Below are 9,990 nucleotides of genomic sequence, written 5' to 3'. Positions count from 1 at the left end.
TAATATATGATATTTAATATAAAAATTTAAAATTTATAATCAAACACATAACTTAAAATTTATTCAAAACTCATAAAAAAAATTTAAAAAAAATTCACAAATATTTTTTTGTAATATAAAAATAACAGGTACAAAAAAAAAATCGAACACAGTTCCGGTCAACCGGCCGGATGATCGGTGGGACGTCCGGTTAGCCCAAATATTCATTGAAAAGAGTTTTTAAAAGTGAGTATAGAATTATATTTCGAAAGTTTCACCAAATGAAGCCTTAGTTTTTATTTTTTAGTGTATTCATTCAATTCTGTTATTAAATCATCACGTCAATAGAATTAGATTAATTCTTAATTCATATCTTATTTAAAGCCTATTTATATATATCAAAATTTTATTTATATTGATATGCTTTTATTTTATTTTAGAGTGAAATACCAATAAATCTTAAAATGTAATTTTTGTAAATTGTTTACTTCATTTTTTCTTATGAATCTAAAAGTCTCATTAAAATAAAAATTACACAAAAAAAAAAAAGGTCACTTGTTTGAATTTTATTTTTTAGGGATAAAAGTGGATTTCTCAAAATGTAAAATTATATATTTGAACAATCTACACTATAGAACTTTTGGATTTTCTTCCCTTTTGAAACAAATCCCATATTACAAACAAAAGCATAACACTCCAATGCTATACACTAAAAAATTCTTTAGTGTACTTTTCTGGAACGTAACAATGTAATATTAAAAAATAATTCCTTAATATACTTTTCCTAAATATAACACTCCAATGTAATACAAACGTAACACTCCAATGTAACATATTTCAATCAACGTAGCACTCCAATCAACGTAGCACTCCAATCAATGCAATCCCAAACGTAGCACTCCAATCAATGCAATCCCAAACATAACACTCCAATGTAACACATACAAAAACACTAAAAACTTCTTAGTATACTTTTTTCAAACGTAACACTTACAGTTTGAAATTATACATTTGTCCAAACTTACTAAGAAATTTTTATACTCATTTTAGAATATTTAAAGAATCTCATATTTTTTTTTTGGAGTGCTACGTTTGAGAAAAGTACACTAAGAATTTTTTTGGTGTGTTATATTAAAGTTTTATACTAAGAAATTGTTTTGGAGTGTTACGTTTGGAAAAAGTATACTAAGGAAAAAAAAAATTTGGTTACATTAGAGTGTTATACTGAGAAATTTTTTTAGAATATTATATTGAAGTGTTACGTTTAGAAAAAGTATACTAATGAATTTTTTTTTATGTTACATTAGAGTATTTCATTAAGAAATTCTTTTAGAGTGTTATATTGAATTGTTATGTTTGGGAAAAGTATACTAAGAGATTATTTTTTTGTATGTTACATTAGAGTGTTACACTAACGAGTTTTTTTGGAGTGTTATATTAGAATGTTATGTCTGAGAAAAATACAGTAAAGATTTTTTTTTTTTTTTTTTAAGTGTTACATTAAAGTGTTGAAGTTTGAAATTATATATTTGTTCAAAACTTACTAAGGAGTTTTTTTGCTCTTTTTGAAATGTTTAAAAAATCCCACATTCTTTTGCAATGTTGAAAGAATCTTATATTTTAAGTCATTTTTGTACTCCTTTTGAAATGATTTCCAAATAAAAAGATTCTCATATAAAAATCCATCTCAAATTTGATTCTCATATATTGTATACCTTAATAGAAATAAGGGTATAACCTTAAATTCAATTTTTAAATAATATATTAAATCTACTTTTCCAAAATTAATGGAACTAATTGGTCTATAAAAAAAATTCTTGGGACTAAATGGACCACCATTTCTCAAAATAGGATTTATAAGAAAATTTTCTTTCATTTTATTGCTATATTACAATGGCTTAATTATACCTAACAATATTTTATTTACAATAACTAGCGTATACCCGTGCTTGAAGGCACGGTGTAAATAATGTTGAGATTAGAATATAATTGTAACCCCAATACTATTTAATAGATTATCAATTATCAATTATTAATTTAATATAATTGTAATCCCAACCCTTCTTGTCTTAAAAATAAAATGGCAAGAAAATTATACCTTCCATCTGAAAATCCCTGTTTCTATACCAAGAAAATGGCATAGGCAAACAACCATTGTTGAGCTTTGGTGACCCACCATAAAACAAACTCAAAAACATCTATCCAAGTTCACAGAAGCTGTGGGAGTTTCCAATCAAATGAAGGGATTTAAAATTAAACTTTATAAGAACATAGGTGAGTTTTCAAATGAAATTCAATTAACGCCCAAATAGTTTTATTTTAGTTTAATTACGTGTTTATGCGATCTTTAAGTTGCTGTTATGTTATTTCATTTACAGTCAACAATAAAGCAAAAAGTTTTGTGAGCAGGTAAAGAACAAAGTTTTCCAACAATCAAAGCAAATGCAAACTCAATGTTTGAACTTTCAAGGAAGGAGAAAAAAAAAAGCTTGAAAGCAAAAACCTATTTGGTAAATTTTTGACAAATTTTCTACAGACTTAAAAGCCCAGAAATAAAACGTCCACTGTTTAATTGAGATTGAGATGGGCTCAACTCCAAAATACATTATTATTAACTCCAAAATTGGACATATCTCTATAAAGTTACATGTCAAATAGAAGATTGACTATTGCAAAAGGGAAGCACTGTGTGCTGTACATGAAATCTTAAAAATAATACAAAATATTATCAACCAACAAATCCAAACAATAAATCCTTCAGGATTCAGAATTCCAACAATAAATTCAAACAACATAATTAACCAACAACAACGATCAAGAGCAGAGAAAGAGAAATTCAATAAACAAGTAAAATACCTTTATTTTGGTGTTGAACGATGGGTCTTGAAGCCACTGTTGGAAAATTAAAAAACATTAAAAAAAAATTGAGTTATTGACATAGAATGGCAAAGCTAAAGGAGTCTCAAGAAGGTCTATTAGTGTGTCCCCAATCTGGGAGTCCTTTGCATTGTATATAGGACAATAAGTAGTGATGGGTCATCACTCATGTCCATCTATGTTGGGATGTTGGGATGGTAAACCCCAATGACAACATTTTGAGATTAATGTTGGGATGACAATTGCTATAGAATTGATGTTGGGATTAATCCCAAGATTAATCCCAAGATCTCCAAACATTTTGTCCCAAGATTAATCCCAAGATTAATCCCAAGATCTCCAAACATTTTGTCCCAAGATTAATCCCAAGATTAAAGTGGGGATGACAGTGTATACCCGTAATAAAATTGGACAGGAGAAGATTAATCCCAAGATTATTTCTCCTTTATTTTGTACTTTTTGTAAGAAGACATCAATTACATTAACTAAGACAATTTTAAAAATGAAATTGTTGCCCTAAAAATTGGCCAAAGTCAAAAGGATTTGAAAGTCGTTCAATAGCCATTCTAATATCGATACCTGAAATTAAAAAAAATAATAATTAAATTTGAAAAATAATAATAAAGTTAGATTAGATGGATTAAAGTAAAAATGTCTAATATTCAGTATTTTCAAATCAACATCACATAGTATGTAATAAACTTTCTAACTGCTCAAAAGCATCTATCATTTATCAAACACCACTTGCCATCACACATAGTCCAACTTGCTTTCTTCACATATTTCCTTGTTTAGTTTTACTACCTTTATTATGTACTTGACAAAAAATGAAAACACTTGTTTTCCTTTACTAACTAAACCAGACAAGAAGAACAATGGGACAACAAAAACTCTACACCACGATTTTGTTGTCCTCATATTCCAAGAGGTTAAAAAAAGAGAAGACGGAAATAGAGAGGAAAAAATAACCTACAACTTTAGTTTTCTCTTAAATAAAATGTAAATTTATAAATCCTGAAAAACCAATTTAAAAGACAATTAGACATCAATTTTTATTTTGACAATGGGGGATTCCAAAACTAAGCACAAAGTTATTTCCAAAGTAACTCAAAATTTACCAACGTATATTGTCTTAAGAAAGGCATTTTGTTACCTAAGATTAGTCTGTGTGTTCACCAAAAAAAAAAAAAAAGAAGAGATTTATCTATGTTTATCTTCCTTTTTCTTTTCTTTTTTCAAATTTTTCAATCCTCATTATGCACATTTTCTTTTTGGTTTAAATTTTCAACACATACTTCCAACAATCACCAAAATATGTAATGGCCAAGCCAACACTTTCTTATAGGGGGAAAAGATACCTAGTGTACAGTGCATAGGTCATACTAATCCATTCAATTTCATTTCACTACTTTAACATTCACCAAAATCACTAACAGAAAAGCTGCAAAGACTACTACAACACCCTTTACTAAGCTCCATAAGAAAAAAAGAAAGATTAAGAAAAATAATCTGGTGGAAAAAGCAAATAAAAGCAAAAAGTTTGAGCAATACTATTTTTTTTTTAATCATGGTTTACTACTCATTAGTCCCATTTTGCCTATCTTTTATGCAAATGGAAAGGGAGCTTTGTTTAAAACATAACTAAAAAAGTAACAAACCAAACAATTTAACTTTTATCAAAATTATATAAGTAATGAAACAGATGTAATAAAGAAAAATTGTGTGAGAGAGTTGTACCTTTGATTATATTGAGAACCTAGAAATTGATGACCGCCAGCAAAAAAAACATAACACAATATGAAAATAGCAGAAAATTACAAACTAAAATTTGGGAGAAAACTAATAATTAGAGGGAGAAAGGAAATGACATATTTATCAAAACTTTAATGAAAAAAAAAATTGAATACCTTTCATTATAGAAACTAATGAACTGCGTCAAAAATTCATGAACTGCAGCAACAGGGAAATCAGATATTAGAAATTGATTTATAGAAATATAGCAATCAAAACAAAAAGAAATAAAACAATTAATCAAAGTACCATAATGTGGATCTTTTTCTACAGGATCATTTTCAAATAACTTTATTTTTTTAACACAAATAAAATAAAATAAAATAAATACAGAAGTGAATAGTTGAAAACAAACATTAAGGGTTGAAAGTGAAACCACCTTCTTCTTCACTTATGAGGTACCATTATGCATAATCATCTAATTAAAAGTATAAAACAGGTTTAAACTGCTTCAAGCATAAAGTAAGTTTATGCCATCACTCATTACTACAAGATGACTAACTAATAACATAGATAGTCTACTGAATTAATGTAGTTCCAAAACCAAATATTTGAAGAAAAATCAAAACGGCCAATTGGCTTAAAACTGACTTTTGTTACTCTAGACCTCTTTACTGTTTTTTTTTTTTTTTTTTACAAATTCTTTCTAAACCTCATTGAGCCAATCTCAGCATTGTTTAACTGACAAAGCTGAAAGCATAATTTGTCTTATTTTTTATCGGAACTTATAATCCTCACTCTGAAAGTAAAATAAAAAATGAGAGGAAAAGAAGAAAAAAAAAAGAAAAGAAAGAAAGAAAGAAAGAAAGAAAGGAAAGAATAGGCTTAACTCCTGTAAAAAATAACATACGATTTTCACCCAATGAAACAAAAATATATTGAGTTAAGAGTTATAGGAGTAAAGGGAAGAAAAAGAAAAAAATTGACTCTAACCCATCCAATCAAAATTTTAATTTATTATAACCATATTTTTTGTCACATATATTTTTAAATGAATATACAATTGTGTCTACAATGTCTAAGTCTTAAAATTAAAATTTTAATTGATTATAAGCACTGGTAGAGTTATAGGGTGTGAAAAAAGTAATAGGCAAAGTTATTCTATTGAATCAATATAATCTAAATTTCTCTTCCACCCCCAAAATCACCTATCAAGAAGAAAAATTTCAATAAAAAGAAACTCAATAAATAAACTTCTAAAATTGTGAAGAAAAAAAAAGGCTCACTTGTTAAATGGGCCGTTGTGCCATTGCTCTCCATTTCTTGAAACATTCACTGATAGACCCACACAACACTTCCATTCATTGTCTAACTTGAATTTTTCAAGTCTAATCAAAACAAACTAAAACATCTGCGCTTGTTTGGTTTGTTTTTCATAAAAATTTTTGGAAAAAATTCTCTACAAACAAATTTTCAGGAGCACTCAAACCAAACAAATTTTTCCAAAAAAAATCTCAAAATTTTGTTTGGTTACCTACTTTCCAATTCACTCTCTCTCTCATACACATCAAATCAATCACTTTTTTTAAAACTCTCTCCCCAAAATAATTTTCCAAAACCATTTATGATAAAAGGCAAACCAAACAAATTTTCGTACTTTTTATCTCAAAAACTACTTTACAAACACAAACCAAACACACCTTGTTTTTGAAAAACAATAAAATCAAACATAAAGGCATTCTAAACAATGCTAATTTTTAAAATTACAGTAAAAATTATCACAATAATTATCATCAAAATAGTATGAAATTCAAAAATTAAAATAGAAGATCCAAATTATTAGCATAAAAAAATCAAGTACTCACTCTTCTTAGTTCTTGCTTCTCTACCATCTCTACATCTAGCTAATAATCCAAAAGACAGCCAACATATAAAATGAAGCCTAGCTAGTAAAAATTTAAAATTCTTAATTTTCACAACATGTAAAATGAAGCTAAGTTAAACAATAGATAAGTAACAAATTATTAACAAATTACCTAATCAACCATTGTAGCAAACAAAGCCATTACAACTTTTTATGAGCTAATCAAACACACCTTCAAGCCAAGGCATATGTACCTGAGGCAAAAGGAAGAATAAAAAATATAAGCAAGCAAGCTCCATTATCCATTATCCATTATCTAAAATCAACTCCCTAAAAATTGCCCACTGTTTATTATTAAAAATAAGATCTAACTCCAATTGATTGATTCACCAATTTGAATATACCTATATTTTTGTTAAGCTTACCAAATATCCAAGGCATGTATCATTCACTATTTGGGGGGAATGTAGAAAATAAACTATGACGGATTCCAATCACTATTTTTGTGTGTGGGGGGGGGGGGGGGGGAGGGGGAGAGGGGGGAATGTAGAATAAACTATAAGATAACTTTGATCAATTAGGAAATTCACATTATCAGCACTAAGTGCATTCAAGCATGGTTAATCAAACTCTCTGTAGGAAAGGTTGTTTAGTCATTTACTTGGCTTGATAGATTCACTCACTATTTGAACAACAAAAAAGTATAATTATATAAGAAAATAAACTATTTTAATTTAGGCATTTTACAGAACATCCAAAATTTGACCATAAAAAACAACCGCCACAACTTTCTAGCAAAATTGGCAATTAGTTACCTGACCAAAGGTAATGTTGAAGAAGAAAACCAACAATTCTATAGCAAAATTGAATTTATAGGTGTTAGAAAAGTGAATCTGAAAGGTATAGAATTTAGAAAAGTGAATCTAAAAGGTTCAGCAAAATGCAAGTAAAGAAATGATGCCTATTCCTAACAAACAAAAAATATATACAACATCATTGTAACTTAAGCCTAAACTTAGAAAACCCACATAGAAAAATCGCAAAAAAATAACAGAACACAGACCCAGAAGAATAATATTGGTAGTTGGATGATTCCCATTATCCAAAAGCAAGTTAAAAAATTATTGGGATGATTCCCATTTCTCCACAAAATCAAACCGAAAACAAAAATATGAGAGAAGATACCATTGAAACATAGTAGGAAGGCCCATTTGTTGCATAAAATTATATGATAGTGATTCTCCTCATCTTTGTTGCATAACACACAACAAATATGAAGGCCCATTTGGGAACATTATTGTTTGTTGCCCCTATATATCATGTTTGGATTGAAAGGAACTCTAGAATTTTTTGGAGGAATGAATAGGCATGATTGTAACCTATGGGAATTTCTTTTAAGGTTCTGTTTGTCGTTATTGCTTTGATTAGATGGTTTCTATTCGTGTTCTTGTCTTGATTGCTTTTAAGGTTCTTTGATACTGTTGTTTCTTTGTTTGCTATGGGGTATGCCTTGTTTTGTTGTTTTTGTGCAATAAAACTTATAAAAGTAATATACCAAATAAAAATAATCCATTGTAATTAAGTTTTACCTTGTTGAAGTAAAATTTGTAAAAAATTTAATTGACTATTCTCAGAAATTCCACAATGATTCTCAGAAACCCTATAGAGTTCAGCAAGCCAATAGATAGCTTTAAGTAATGCAGGGGAAAAAATGATTGACCTCATAAAAATCAACAAAAAAATGTGTGAAAACCCCGCCATAAACCACACATGCAAGGGGAAAAAGCTAATCATTAAATAGAATTACATCTAGAAAGTCTATTTTTCTAAAAATAGAAAGGAAACAATAGACAAATAAAGTAGAAAATACAGTTTTAATCGAAGGATATAGCGAAGGAATTCTTTTACAAAATTGGATCACTAATTTGCACCACAAAAAATAAATTGAACTATCAAATTTCCAAAATCTGGTAGAATAATTCTTTTACAAAATTGGATCACTAATTGCACCATGAAAAATAAATCGAACTATCAAAGGCACTGCAAACTTGATGCCCTCAAGTAGCTTTTTTCATGTTATTCTGTGGAGTCCCGAGCTAGTGTACATACTTTGTGAACCAAATTTTCGATATTATGTAAGTTCCATCTACCTATCCATATGCATCAGGTTAAAAACAGAAAACAGATAGTATAAAAGAAAAATATCAAAAATTAAGAATAAACAACATGCATGTCCAAGTAAGAATAAATAGTCAGAAATGTTCTCTGTGGCTGAACAAAAATAATTCTCTGTGTAAGAATAAGCACTGCAGAACATTCTTGTTATTTCCAATAATTCCTGCTAAATCAATATGAGAGAAGATACCAAGAATGGGTTTCGAACATTTTGATAACAACCATTCAATAGAGTAACTCAATACAATAGTTGCACAAAATTAAAGTAAAGTAAAGTGCACCCAAAATTAACAAAACCCATAAAAGTACACCCAAAATTAAAGAAAAACAATACTCAAGAAAAAAAAAACAAAGAAAAATATGATCCCTGTGGCTGAACAAAGAAAAAATTAGGACTTGATGAATATTAGATGAATTCATATGATCTTTTCTTTTTCATGCACTTTTGCTGATATTGACAACCTTATGAATAATAATAAAATGTAAGAGGACAAAAAATAAGGCTTAAAAAAAAAAACAAATAATCATGATTCATATCAGACTATTATACTTACAGGTATTTGGTAATAAATAAAGAGTGGCTGATTTTTAAAAATTAGTTTCTATTTGTATAATCATTGTAATGAAGTTTTTCTCTTAAGGTGGTGAATGAAAACAGTTTTCACTTCTTGAAAATTTCCCCAAACCAAATCGTAATCAACAGTTATTAATTATTCAAAATCAAAGAAAAATCAAACCGTAATCAACAGTTAAACCGTAATCAACAAATCAACAGTTATTAATTATTCAAAATCAAAGAAAAAAAACAAAGAAAAATCTGTGCAACCAACTCTTCAATTTCAAACAAAAAAAACAAAAAAAAAATCTGTAATCAATATATCATTATATATACACACACAAAGAAAACCTTACAAAAAAAAAAAAAAAAGTCAACATGTTGGAGAACCTTATGAGGAATGGTATGTGAAAACCTTACAAAGGGGTTGAAATAGCTATTTATACATTAAGGGCTTCTTAGAAGACCCCCTGAAAATCGAATCATCCAAGTAAGTTTTCACACATTGTTGCAATGTTAAAAAAATAGAAGGATAGTCATCTGCTGAAGAAGTTGAAACTTGCAAGGCAGCACACATTTTGGTTTGACCACATCCAATTGTAAAAATAGAAAAGGATTGCAACGTAAGAAATGCAGTAATTCACCGTTGATGTCAAACTCTATTTGAAAGATCAAATCAAATCCATTCAAATTAAAGTGGATACCAATTATATTCATGTTTTTTATAATAAAAAAAACATGTATTTAGCGCACACTACACAGTAACCAAACAGAAAACGGTCCTAATTATCAAGTTAAAGTCCCTTAT

This window comes from Camellia sinensis, chromosome 8 (assembly GCF_055761805.1).
Source record: "Camellia sinensis isolate YWXY chromosome 8, ASM5576180v1, whole genome shotgun sequence".
NCBI classification, from domain to species: domain Eukaryota; kingdom Viridiplantae; phylum Streptophyta; class Magnoliopsida; order Ericales; family Theaceae; genus Camellia; species Camellia sinensis.
The sequence above is the reverse complement of the archived record's forward strand: the minus strand, read 5'-3'. Positions refer to the sequence as shown.